A 12,047-nucleotide genomic window follows, 5' to 3' on the forward strand; every position below is an offset into this window, starting at 1 on the left:
CCATGGACTAAAGCTTATTGAAATTGGTATGTTGTTATCACAAAGTAACTGGACATTATTGCACCGTTATGTGTAATACATTTGTTAAGAATACAAGCAGACTCCTGTTTTTTTAAGTGAAATAAGTGATTTATTTTAAGTGCTACATATAGGTACATGATTGTAAAACGGTGATGGGTGGGGGTGGAGTAATGTCCATGGCAGAGTCCAGTTCTCAGTCGCACAGGTGCATTGTCCATATGCCTGGGGAAGGATGGAACAGGGGCAGTTCAAGTTTGGACAGGGTGACAATGTGGGACAGTGGGATGACATCAGGGGGTATCTTAGGCTGGCGGGGTCTTGCAATCCTACTCTGTCTTCTTGTGAGATCTCAGGTTCCGCTTGCGGGGTGGTTCTTCTTCTGCAGGAGGTGGGGTTCTGGTGGCCTGTCATTGTGTGGGGGCCTCCTGTCCACTAGCGCCGGCGGAGGTGGTAGGCTGTTCCTGGCCTGGGCTAGTGACAGGGGCCCTTTGGGGTGCCACATGGTCCCGCAATGTGGTGACGATCTGGGAAAGGGCCACGACGATGGTCCCCATTGCGGAACCGATGTTCCGCAGTTCCTCCCTGAACCCCATGTACCGTTCCTCCTGCAGTTCCTGGATCTCCTGGAACCGGGCCAGTACCGTCGCCATCGTCTCCTCGGAGCGGTGGTATGCTCCCATGATGGAGGAGAGGGCCTCTTGGAGAGTCGGTTCCCCGGGCCTGTCCCCCCCCCTGTCGCACAGCAGCCCTCCCAGTTCCCCTGTGTTCCTGGGCCTCTGTCCCCTGGACGGTGTGCCCACTACCACTGCCCCCAGGTCCCTGTTGTTGTTGGGGTGGTGGGTCAACCTGGGTGCCCTGTAGTGGTGGACACACCGCTGATTTACGTGTCCTGGAGACAGAGGCATGGGCCCGCTGGGTGGGAGCTGTGCTGGTGTTCCCAGAGGGGGTTGGGTCTGGTGTAGCCTGTGGCTGTCTGTGGGGAACCGACTGTCCAGAGGTCCCCGATGGGCCGGGCTGGTCGTCTGGCTCCAGGGAGACAGAGCTGCTGTCATCGCTGGGGGCCTCTTCTGGGGGTGGGATGGACATCTCTGGACCCTCCGTGGCGGTGTGGTGGCGTTCGGGTCCTGCAGGGGTATAAAGGTATGGTTATTGCTTCTGTGTGTGGCATTTCGTGTGCTGGGTGGGTGTCCGTGTACCCATGTGCAGGCATTTCCTTGTGGGGGCTTTTGTGAGTGTGGCTTGTGGGGGTGATGTGTGTGTGCAGTGGGCATGCTTTGGTGATGGGTGTCCATGCTTTGTGCTCGCATGCAGGGCTTGGTGTTGGGATGGGTGGGTTGTGATGGTGAGCCTTTTTTCTAGGGGTTGGTGTGATGGGGAGGGGGGTGAGGGTGGGGGTATGATTTGGCATGCAGGTGGGGTGGGGGTGGGAAGCAGTAGTGAAGATTTGCCTTACCAGAGTCCATTCCTCCGCCTACTCCTGCGAGGCCCTCAGGATGCAGGATGTGCAAGACTTCCTCCTCCCACGCGGTAAATTCTGGGGAAGTAGGTGGGGGTCCGCCGCCAGTCCGCTGCACCGCAATGTTGTGCCTTGATACCATGGAACGCACCTTCCCCCGTAGGTCGTTCCATCTCTTCCTGATGTCCTCCCGATTGCGTGGATGCTGTCCCACCGCGTTAACCCTGTCCACTATCCTTTGCCATAGCTCCATCTTCCTGGCAATTGTGGTGTGCTGCACCTGTGCCCCGAAGAGCTGGGGCTCTACACAGACTATATCCTCCACCATGACCCTGAGTTCGGCGTCACTGAACCTGGGGTGTCTTTGGGGTGCCATGGGGTGGTGTGGTTGAGGTGTGGGGTGGCGTTTGTGGTGATGAGTGTGGTGCGTGTGGTGGTGTGTGGTGTTTGGTGCGTGGATTCTGTGTGGGTGATGGTGTCGTGTGCCTCTGTGTTGTGGGATTGTCTATTCTGTCCTCTCTCTCTCGCCTTCGTCAATGATTTCGGGTCGTAGGGGCTTGTGGGTGATGTGGGTGTGTGTTTTATATTGTGTTGGGTGTGTGGGAGTGGTGTTAGAAAACTCTGCCACATTGGTCAGTTTGAAATACACACACCTGATACACATACTATGTGTGTGTGTATTTTGCCCGCGGCGGTGTGTACCGCCAATGGAATACCGCGTTTGAAAGACCGCCGCGTGGATTTGTGGGTCGGAATGGTATGGGCGTATTTCTGTTGGCGTGACGGTGGAGGTTTGGTCTTCGCCATTTTTGCGCTGAGCTTTGGTGTGGCGGACTTTTGTGGATGTCGGGTTTTTGGCGGTTTGCCAGTTGCGGGTCAGAATGACCGTGGCTGTTTACCGCGGCGGTGTTATGGCGGTCTTCTGACCGGCGGTAAGCGCCTTTTACCGCCGAGGTCAGAATGACCCCCACAGTGCCTTATGGAGAGTGGAGCCGAACTACTCCAGCCAACCACCGACACTTTTTTCATGCTGCTTAACAGCATGAAAACAGTGTCTTGATTCGATGAGGGAGTTGGCTATGGGCTGCTCTCTATGAGGACGTGCTGCAGAACAAGGATGTGCTTCAGGACATCCAGTAAGGTATGTGTGTTTTTTTAAATTATTTATATTGGTGTGCATGTTATGTGTGTATGGTATGTGTGTATCTCATGTATGTAAGATGTAGTTTTTTGCAACCCTCCAATTTATTTTTCTGCCAGCCACAACTGTTTATTTTAACGTTTTTAAAGGATTTATTTTGAACTGTTTTTAAAAACATTTTAAAGCAGTGAGGTGTGTTTTAGGGTTTTGTTTTTATCTGAAAGTAGCAGCTGAATCACATATATCTACGGAAGGATAACTGGCTATTAGTTTTGCGATGTAATATTTTATGTCTGTCCTGTCAGTAACTTCCTACACCAATTTGTTTTAAAATTCTGTTTATAGTGGACCGCTAGAGAATTTTGATATCAGAATTGTTTGCTCTTGGCGGGTTCTGCTGTTTTTTTTGCGCTGCTACTATTTAGTCCGATGTATTCCGCACTTTTAAACTGCACATTATGTATAGTTATGTACACCTTCCCTAGAATGGTATTTCATATCTCTATGAATGATGTATTTTATATGATTTTATTTAAAATCGAATAAAGCTTTTTGAACTGAAATGAAAAAAACAATATTAAAACCAAGTTTTTAAATATCAGAATGTCTTTTTAAAAATTTATTTACAGTGATTGCACTATCATTTACACATCAAATTATATAAAGACAGGAAGAAATGACATCAGAATGTCAGAAGCACAGTCATAACTGTGTAGGCAACTTAGGCCCATATTTATACTTATTTTTGCGCCACATTTGTGTCACTTTTTGATGCAAAAGTGGCGCAAACGTACAAAATAAAATTGTATTTTGTAAGTTTGCGCCACTTTTGCGTCAAAAAGTGACGCAAATGTGGCGCAAAAAAGTATAAATATTACCTTTAGTGTGCTAAGGGTGGATGAGGTGTGTGAAGGAGAGAAAAAATGTAAATTATGAGGTGCAAGGTGCAGAAATTATGAAAGGAAAAGATGAAGGAGGGTCTGGGGAGATTGTTTTTGTGAAAGGTAATGTCAGCAAAGATTCTATGAAGATAGCATAAACAGCACTAGTAAGTAGAGTGATAGTCAAAACATATAATACGAAAATAAACAAGGAGTTAAAGAGGACTCTAGGAACAAGTGCAAAAGATGAATTAAAAGGGACTAAAGTAGGCCGGAAGGAAACTTCAAATTAAGCGTTAACCTACCAGAATTTCATGGTGTAAGTAGGATGCGCAAAAACATTGGGGCTTATTTATGAGGGGCTTGTGCTGCTGGAGCGTCACTTTTTGTGACGCTCCTGTGGTGTATATTGCTTAACCATTTCAATGAGGCCATGAAAAGCCTTTGCATGACTTTAAATGGCCTCATAGATGTGGAGTAGGACAAAGCAGGTACAAGTCGCTGCGTAGACTTACTCTGAGCCAGAGAAACAATTTATGGGGGTTGAGGTGGGTTTTCCAATGCTACACCCATGGATTTTGATGCTGTGAGAAACAAGGACTTTTTGCAATGTCCCCCCACTTTTTGTCCCCATTTTGGACTACTAGATGTTGGTTTACTGACTCGGATTGTGATCTGATTAACAGTATATGGTAATTAGATATAGTTACAATTGGCATGGCCACCTACCTGTAGGACCCTAGTATATAGTAGGGCATGTAGGTTTAAAGGCCCAGCAGATTAAATGCACCTATGTGTGCACTGCTGCGGTGCCTGCTGTCGTTTTAAAGGCAGCCCTGCTTTGCAGGCTGCTTTTAAAAGTTGATTATATGCAAATTCGACATTGGAATTAAAAATACTACGAAAGTTATAAACTACCTTATTTTTACATATGTCACCCCTAAGGTCTCCCCTACATGCCCCTCGGATAGAGTGCCTTGCAACTATAAGCAGAGACATTATAAAATATGTTTTATAAGCCGTGGTGAGGGGAAAAACTGCTCCATAGGGTAACATTGGAAGGCTTTATTTTAAAATAATAGTCAAATTCAAAGTAAGCTTTATTCAGTTCTTTGTATAAAAACCATAAAAGCAGGATACAGCAACAATAAAGGTAATGAAGATGTGAACAACATGTACAATAAAACATGAGCATAAAATTAGTTAATATAAATACCATCCAATAAAAATAATTCAACGTAAAAACATACACAGCTCATAAGAAAACAGCCATTGCCAGGCTGTTTAAATAGTCATTCACCAGTTTCCCTCAGTCTCATTACAGCTTTAAAAAAGCATACGATACTAAAGATAATTTATTCCGGTAACAGTTGCAAACACAAAAGAGTAGGTCAGACTTAAAAACGGATTCTTTTTAGCAACGGAATAATGTAAGCCCCCCCTGGAACCTCATAAAATGTACAACAAATTGTGAAATGCAGGGTGTCCAGCGAGGACAGATTGTCACAGTTGTAGGACTCAAGGGAATGACCCCTGTTCACCCCATGAGGAGATGCTATCAAAAAGTGAAAAAGATCACACCTAAATCTGGTCAACAAAAAATGCTTCTACATGCTTTTTACAATTCAGGGGTTTGCCTCTATAAAATGTTTAATATGGAAACTTCGAGAACATTTAGGATCACCGGAATCATGTACTGAGGTTGTGGTATTGATATGCAGATCACTTAAAAAGAGGATGATGTCATGGTCCAGCCCCATAGATAACATGACCTGCCATAATTTCCCTCGATTGACTCGGTCAAATTCAGAGGAAAGATCCATAAACCCTAAGCTTGGCGTTCAAGGCACACATAAGATGCTTCTGTACCAGGATACAACCCTTCTCAAACCATCTGGGCCTATCTATAATACCCCTTGACACTGGGGCCTCCAAGAGACTATGGGGGTCATTACAACCTCGGCAGTCTTTTATCAAGACCGCCGAGGGACCGCCGTGCGGAAGACCGCCAGTAGTGGCGGTTTGCCGCTCGGCGTATTATGACTGATGGCTGCTCTCTGTCATTTTTCCGACGGAGAGCCGCCAACAGCCATACTGGCGGGCGGCGGGGAAGTGGAGGTTGCTCCACCTCCACCGCCACACCAACAGAACACCGCCCAGCGAATCACGTCCTGTGATTCGGCGCGGCGGTGTTCTGTTGGTGGGGTGGTGTCTGCGGAGCAGCCCCCATAGCTCCCGTCCCCTCCTGGAGGATCGACGGAACAGGTAAGTCGATCGTCCATTAGAGGAGGGGGGTGGGGGGGTGTTGTGTGTTGTGTGGGTGCATGGGGGTGAGCGTGTGTGTATGTAGAGGGGGTGTGTGAGTGCGTGTATGCTTGCGGCGGTGTTGCGTGTTTTGGGAATGAGTGCGTGTATGTCTGTAGGTATGTCTGTATGGATGTGTGCATGTATGTTTGAATGTGGGTGTGCGTGTCTGACTGTGTGTGTGGATGTTGGCATGTATGTCGGTGTGTGTATGTGTGTTGGTGGTGCCTGCGTGCATGTTGTGTGTGTGTGAGTTATGTGATGTTGGGGGTCGGGGTGGGGAGGGGGGCCCTGTCACCTTTGGGGGGTGGCAGGGGTGGTGCGGGGTGTAGGGGAGGGAGTCGGTGGGTGGTGGGGGAGACCCCTATCAGTGCCAGGGAAGGAATTCCCTGGCACTGATAGTGCTTACTGCCATGGATTTCATGGCGGTTCCTACCGCTGGAAATCCACGGCGGTAAGCCGGGTCAAAATACCGGTGGCAGTATTGAGACGGCCGCCGGGCTGGAGACCCAGGAACGGAGAAGTGGCAGATGACCATGGCGGTAACCGCCATGGTCATAATACTCAAAAAAAGACCGCCAGCCTGTTGGCGGTCTTACCGCCGCTTTAACACCATCCGCCAGGGTTGTAATGACCCCCTAGATGCCAAATTAGAAATCGCTTTGAAGGCCCCCAGAAGTTTACAAGGTGAACTACTGTCCCGTAGACAAACTCTAAACTAATTCTTACAACAGGAGTACAATGTCCTAAAAAAGTTGTCTCAACCTAACTGCAACCACCTCAGTCTTCTACTCTGAGACATAATTCTGGTGACTCCTCCAGCTCCCATTGGACACTCTTGAGCCAGTGGAGACCAACATAAGGACACACACACTGGGTTATGGTCACTAAAGGCCTCATGGGTATCTCTGTCTTGGTGATACAAGGGAAAAGAGATACTGAGTCAAAAATAAAGTCAAAAAACGTCTTCAGTCTCGCCCAATATAAGTGGGATTTAATACAATCACAGAAGGAGAAATCTTATCCAAAGAGAAAACTAAATTAAATTTGCTTAGCAAAGCATTTAATAAGGAACCTTGATGTGACTGTTCTAAGTGATAGCCCCGTATAAGCATCCAACCCGACTCATGTTCACCACTCACCCTGGGATCCCCACACAGATGAACATTAAAATCTTTAGCCACCATAGTATCAGCTGTAGAAGAACTGATACAACGCAGGTTTCGTAAAAACAAACCCAGGGCCTGAATATTAGTTACATCTTGTGAGTGGGCCCACCATTGTAAGAATTCTACAATATCAACTTGGAAGGACCAAAAGAAGTAATATTAATCCCTGTAAAGTAGAAGCCCCTGTAGTTAACACATTAAACTTTCCCTTAATTGCTAGTGACCCGAACCCTCTTTGGTCTTCCATTCTGAGATTGCGTCGCTGGAGTGAAAAAAGTCTTGCATCCCTGCCATTAAGAAAAAACAGTTAGATATTGCCCAAGTCTCCTGTAAATAGATGACTTAAATGTCTCAGACAAAATCATGCCACATGGGATCTTTAAACTTTCCTGCAAGCCGCACAATATTTCAACTAAAGAATTTAAGCGCCTTCTCGTCAGAGTCCAGTAGATCCTCTTCATGCTGATTTGATATATTCATCATGGTCCCACTCCTGATGGCAATCCCTTCAAGTCAATCACAGCCATCCACGTTGACCAGGGAAGCAAATCTGTTAGAAAGGTCCAAATCCCACGGAGCAGCTAATCGCCTGTCCTGGACTACAGTTTGACAACGTTGAGTGTGACACTGACTTAACACTGAAACACGGTCCACTGGCACAGGCCTATAGAAGAATCTCAAGGGTAGGGCCACAATAGAAGTAGGGGCAGAGATGCTATATTAGAAGTAAGGATTCTATCCGCAATGAGCGGCATGTTAAAGTTTATAATCACACAATCACCCTTTGCCTATCCACTTAACCCTGTGGACGATGTTGATCCATCTTCCAAACTGAGGGGGTCATTACAACCCTGGCGGACGGTGTTAAAGCTGCGGTAATACCGCAAACAGGCCGGCCGACAAAAAAAAGGGAATTACGACCCTAGCGGAAACCGCCAACTAAGACAGCCACTTTAACACATCGCCCGCCACGGCGGTACAGACAAACAGCGCGGCGGTCACCGCCAACAGACAGGCGGAAGACAATGTACCGCCCACACTATCACAATACACCAATCTGCCACCTTTTCCGGGGTGGATTCACCGTGGATAAAAACACGGCGGAAACAGCTTGTGCTATGGGAAAACGCTCACCTCAACACATCCCACGAGGAACGAGGACACCATGGAGCCGGAACTACAAATCTTACCTGCCCTTGCATTCCTGCTCATCTACGACCAACAGCGACGTAGGCGCAGAACAAAGCGGTGAGTACAGCACCTACGACACGGGGAGGCAAAAGTTACGGGTACACCCACCAAACACCCCCACCCTCGCATATTACAACATACACACCAATGCAGTCACCAAAATCATAGTAACAACCCACAATCCCCCCGGAAGAATGCAAAAACAAAGCCAATAGCGGTCAAACTTTGTATTGTGCCAATATACTACTCAATTTTTTTTGCAGATATTTATTTCACGAAATCAGTCAAAAATAAATGTACAATACAAGAAGTAGTGCAGAGATGTACACAACAATGTCCGTGCACCAACAGTCCAAAAATGCATGGGCGACGCCCACAATAGATACCTGACCAAAATCCAAGAGAACACTGCCGGGGCATCAGCTAGAAACAATACAGGCACCTCAGGGGGAAGGGAAGGGGGGGCACCTCAGCCAGATGAATGGGAAGCCAGATCCACGACGGGGCTCCATGACCATTGATGTATCCTGGGGAGTGCAAAGCCACAGTCTCTTAAGTCACTTCAGTGGGTGGGTTGCCCACTGTGCCATCCTGGGGAGTGCAAAGCCACAGTCTCTCAAGTCACTTCAGTGGGTGGGTTGCCCACTATGCCATCCTGGGGAGTGCAAAGCCACAGTCTCTCAAGTCACTTCAGTGGGTGGGTTGCCCACTGTGCCATCCTGGGGAGTGCAAAGCCACAGTCTCTCAAGTCTCTACAGTGGGTGGCCTGCCCACTGTTACATCCTGGGGAGTGCAAAGCCACAGTCTCTCAGCGGTGCTTAGCCATGGCGGCCTTTGCCCTGTTCAGAAGTCTTCACCATGGCGGTCTTTGCCCTGTTCAGCGGTCTTCACCATGGCGGTCTTTGCCCTGTTCAGCGGTCTTCATCATGGCAGTCTTGGCCTTGTTCAGCGGTGCTTTGCCATGGCAGGGTTGGCCTTGTTCAGCGGTACTTAGCCATGGCGGTCTTTGCCCTGTTCAGCGGTCTTCACCATGGCGGTCTTTGCCCTGTTCAGAGGTCTTCACCATGGCGGTCTTTGCCCAGCGGTCTTCACCATGGCAGTCTTGGCCTTGTTCAGCGGTGCTTTGCCATGGCAGTCTTGGCCTTGTTCAGCGGTACTTAGCCATGGCGGTCTTTGCCCTGTTCAGCGGTCTTCACCATGGCGGTCTTGGCCTTGTTCAGCAGTGCTTTGCCATGGCGGTTCTGGTACGGATATTGGTGTGTGGCATTACGATCTCCACACTGGACATTGGTGAGTGGCATGTCCAACTCCACACTGGACATTGGTGTGTGGCATGACGAACTCCACACTGGACATTGGTGTGTGGCATGACGAACTCCACACTGGACATTGGTGTGTGGCATGACGAATTCCATACTGGACATTGGTGTGTGGCATGACGAACTCCATACTGGACATTGGTGTGTGGCTTGACGTTCCATCATTGCCCAGCGTGGCTGTGGGATTCTGGACCCTCATGGGCTGTGACTCCGGCGGTGGTCTCCTGACCAGTAACGATACTTGGGCCCTCCTGGGCTGTGACTCCGGCGGTGGCGGTGGTCTCCTGACCAGTAACGAAACTTGGGCACTCCTGGGCTGTGACTCCGACGGTGGCGGTGGTCTCCTGACCAGTGACGATACTTGAGCCCTCCTGGGCTGTGACTCCGGCGGTGGTCTCCTGACCAGTGACGATACTTGGGCCTTCCTGGGCTATGACTCTGGCGGTGGTCTCCTGACCAGTAACAATACTTGGGCCCTCCTGGGCTATGACTCTGGCGGTGGTCTCCTGACCAGTGACGATACTTGGGCCCTCCTGGGCTGTGACTCTGGCGGTGGTCTCCTGACCAGTAATGACGGTGCTGGCGGTTGTGTCTGGACTGCCGGAAATGATGGCGCACTTCTCCGCCGTGACACTCACAACAGGTTGGGGAGACTTCCTCTGGACCTTCCCCACCTTCTTTTGAGTTACAGATGACTCACCAATCGCCTTGGATCCCATGTCACTGTTTGTCCCACCAGGAGTCTTGACACAGTCCCGTCGTCCACTCTCCAATTTCGGAGCCTTTACACGGGGTGGGCTGACAGTGCGTTGGCTCCGGGTCCTACTGCCTGCCCTGGTGGACGGGGCACTCCAAAAACCTGGTACACGCACCACTGGTACTGGAGGCTTTTTGGCTGAGGTGCTACGACGGGACTGATGAATTGGAGGGGGGGGGGTGGGGGCAAAAAGGTCAATTTTACATAGGGACAGTTTTTGACGTACACTGGGATGGGTAGCTGGAGGGGCTCTGGGAGTGGAGGAAGAGGAGGTGGTTGTAGGAGGTGTCACTTTAGCTGTTTTGGGTGCAGGTGCAGGTACTGGAGGCTGTTGTGAGGTGGATGGATGTTGGGTGAGTGATTGCCGGCATTTGTGTACTTTGGGAGGGGGCGTCACAGACACACTGGGAGAGGACACAGGGTACGTGTAAATGGCAGTGGAGGTGGTGAGTGCAGGTGAGCGGCATGTGGTGCTGGGTGTCCTGGTGCGAGTCCTAGTGCCTGTAGATGTGGTGCATGCAGGTGTGTGTGTAGACGACACTGGGAGGGAGGAGGGAGAAGAGGAGGAGGGGGACACAGTGGAGGCAGTGGATGTTGCTGTGTCTGTATGGGTCTGATGCTTGTGTGAATGCCTGTGGTGTGTGTGGTGCCTATGTTTGCTTGAGCTACTTGTGTGTGTTGACTTGTGTGCATGCTGGTCTGTAGGTGTGCTTGGGATGGGCTGGGGTACAGGGGATTGGGTCTGGGTGGAGGAAGTTGGAGGGGGGAGGCTGGACACAGGGACAATGGCTGCCATCAGTGCTGAGGCCAGAGATTGAAGGGTTCGCTGAAGGACAGCCTGACCAGAATGAATGCCTTCCAGGAATGCATTACCGTGTTTCAACTCTCGTTCTACACCCTGGATGGCATTCACAATGGTAGACTGCCCAACAGTGAGTGACCTGAGGAGGTCAATGGCCTCCTCACTGAGGGTAGCTGGGGTGACTGGGGCAGGGCCTGAGGTGCCTGGGGCGAAGGTGATGCCCACCCTCCTGGGTGAGCGGGCACGGGGCTGGGAGGGCGGTGCTGGTAGGGGAGGTGGCGGCTGTACCTGTAGAAGTGGGGCGCACAGATGGTGCTGCCACCACAGGGGAGCTCCCATCGGCGGACGAGTCCGTGTCGCTGTTTGGTGATCCTGTGGCCGACGTGAAGCTCCCCTCGCTCTCCGTCCCACTGGTGAATTCAGAGTCTGTGGTGTGGCCCTCCATGGCCATGTGGGATGCAGCTCCCTCGTGCTCCGGTGCCACTGTACCTCCGCCTGTTGATGCTGATGTACAGAAGGACAGGGAGAGCAGAAAAAGGGTGGAGACAGAAGAAAGAGAGTTTTAGTGCATGGCATACCACTACCGTTGGCGGACAAGACAAACGCAGCAGCCCCCTACATTACGCCGTGCTCCTGCCCTCTGCACATGCAATTTCTGTGATATGGCCTACATGGCAATAGTAGAAATCTGCCCACATGGATGGCAAAGTGGCAACTATAAATCAATTTGCCTTATTTTTGAGCTGGGGTAGAGTGCCACATGGCCTACATTACAGAGGGGCCTTGTCTACCTAACTCGCCCTGGCCTAGGGACACCAACAGCCCACCTCCCCAACCCAGACCCTTCCACTACGCGCAAAGTCAGCAGAATGAGGTTGTACTCACCCCCTTGTGTCTGCTGTGATGCCCTCAAGCGCCCATCCAAGTCCGGGTAGGCCACCGCCAGGATCCGGAACATCAGGGGGTCATGGTGCGACGGGCACCCCTCCCACATTGGGAGGCCATC

This window comes from Pleurodeles waltl, chromosome 12 (genome assembly GCF_031143425.1).
Source record: "Pleurodeles waltl isolate 20211129_DDA chromosome 12, aPleWal1.hap1.20221129, whole genome shotgun sequence".
NCBI lineage: Eukaryota > Metazoa > Chordata > Amphibia > Caudata > Salamandridae > Pleurodeles > Pleurodeles waltl.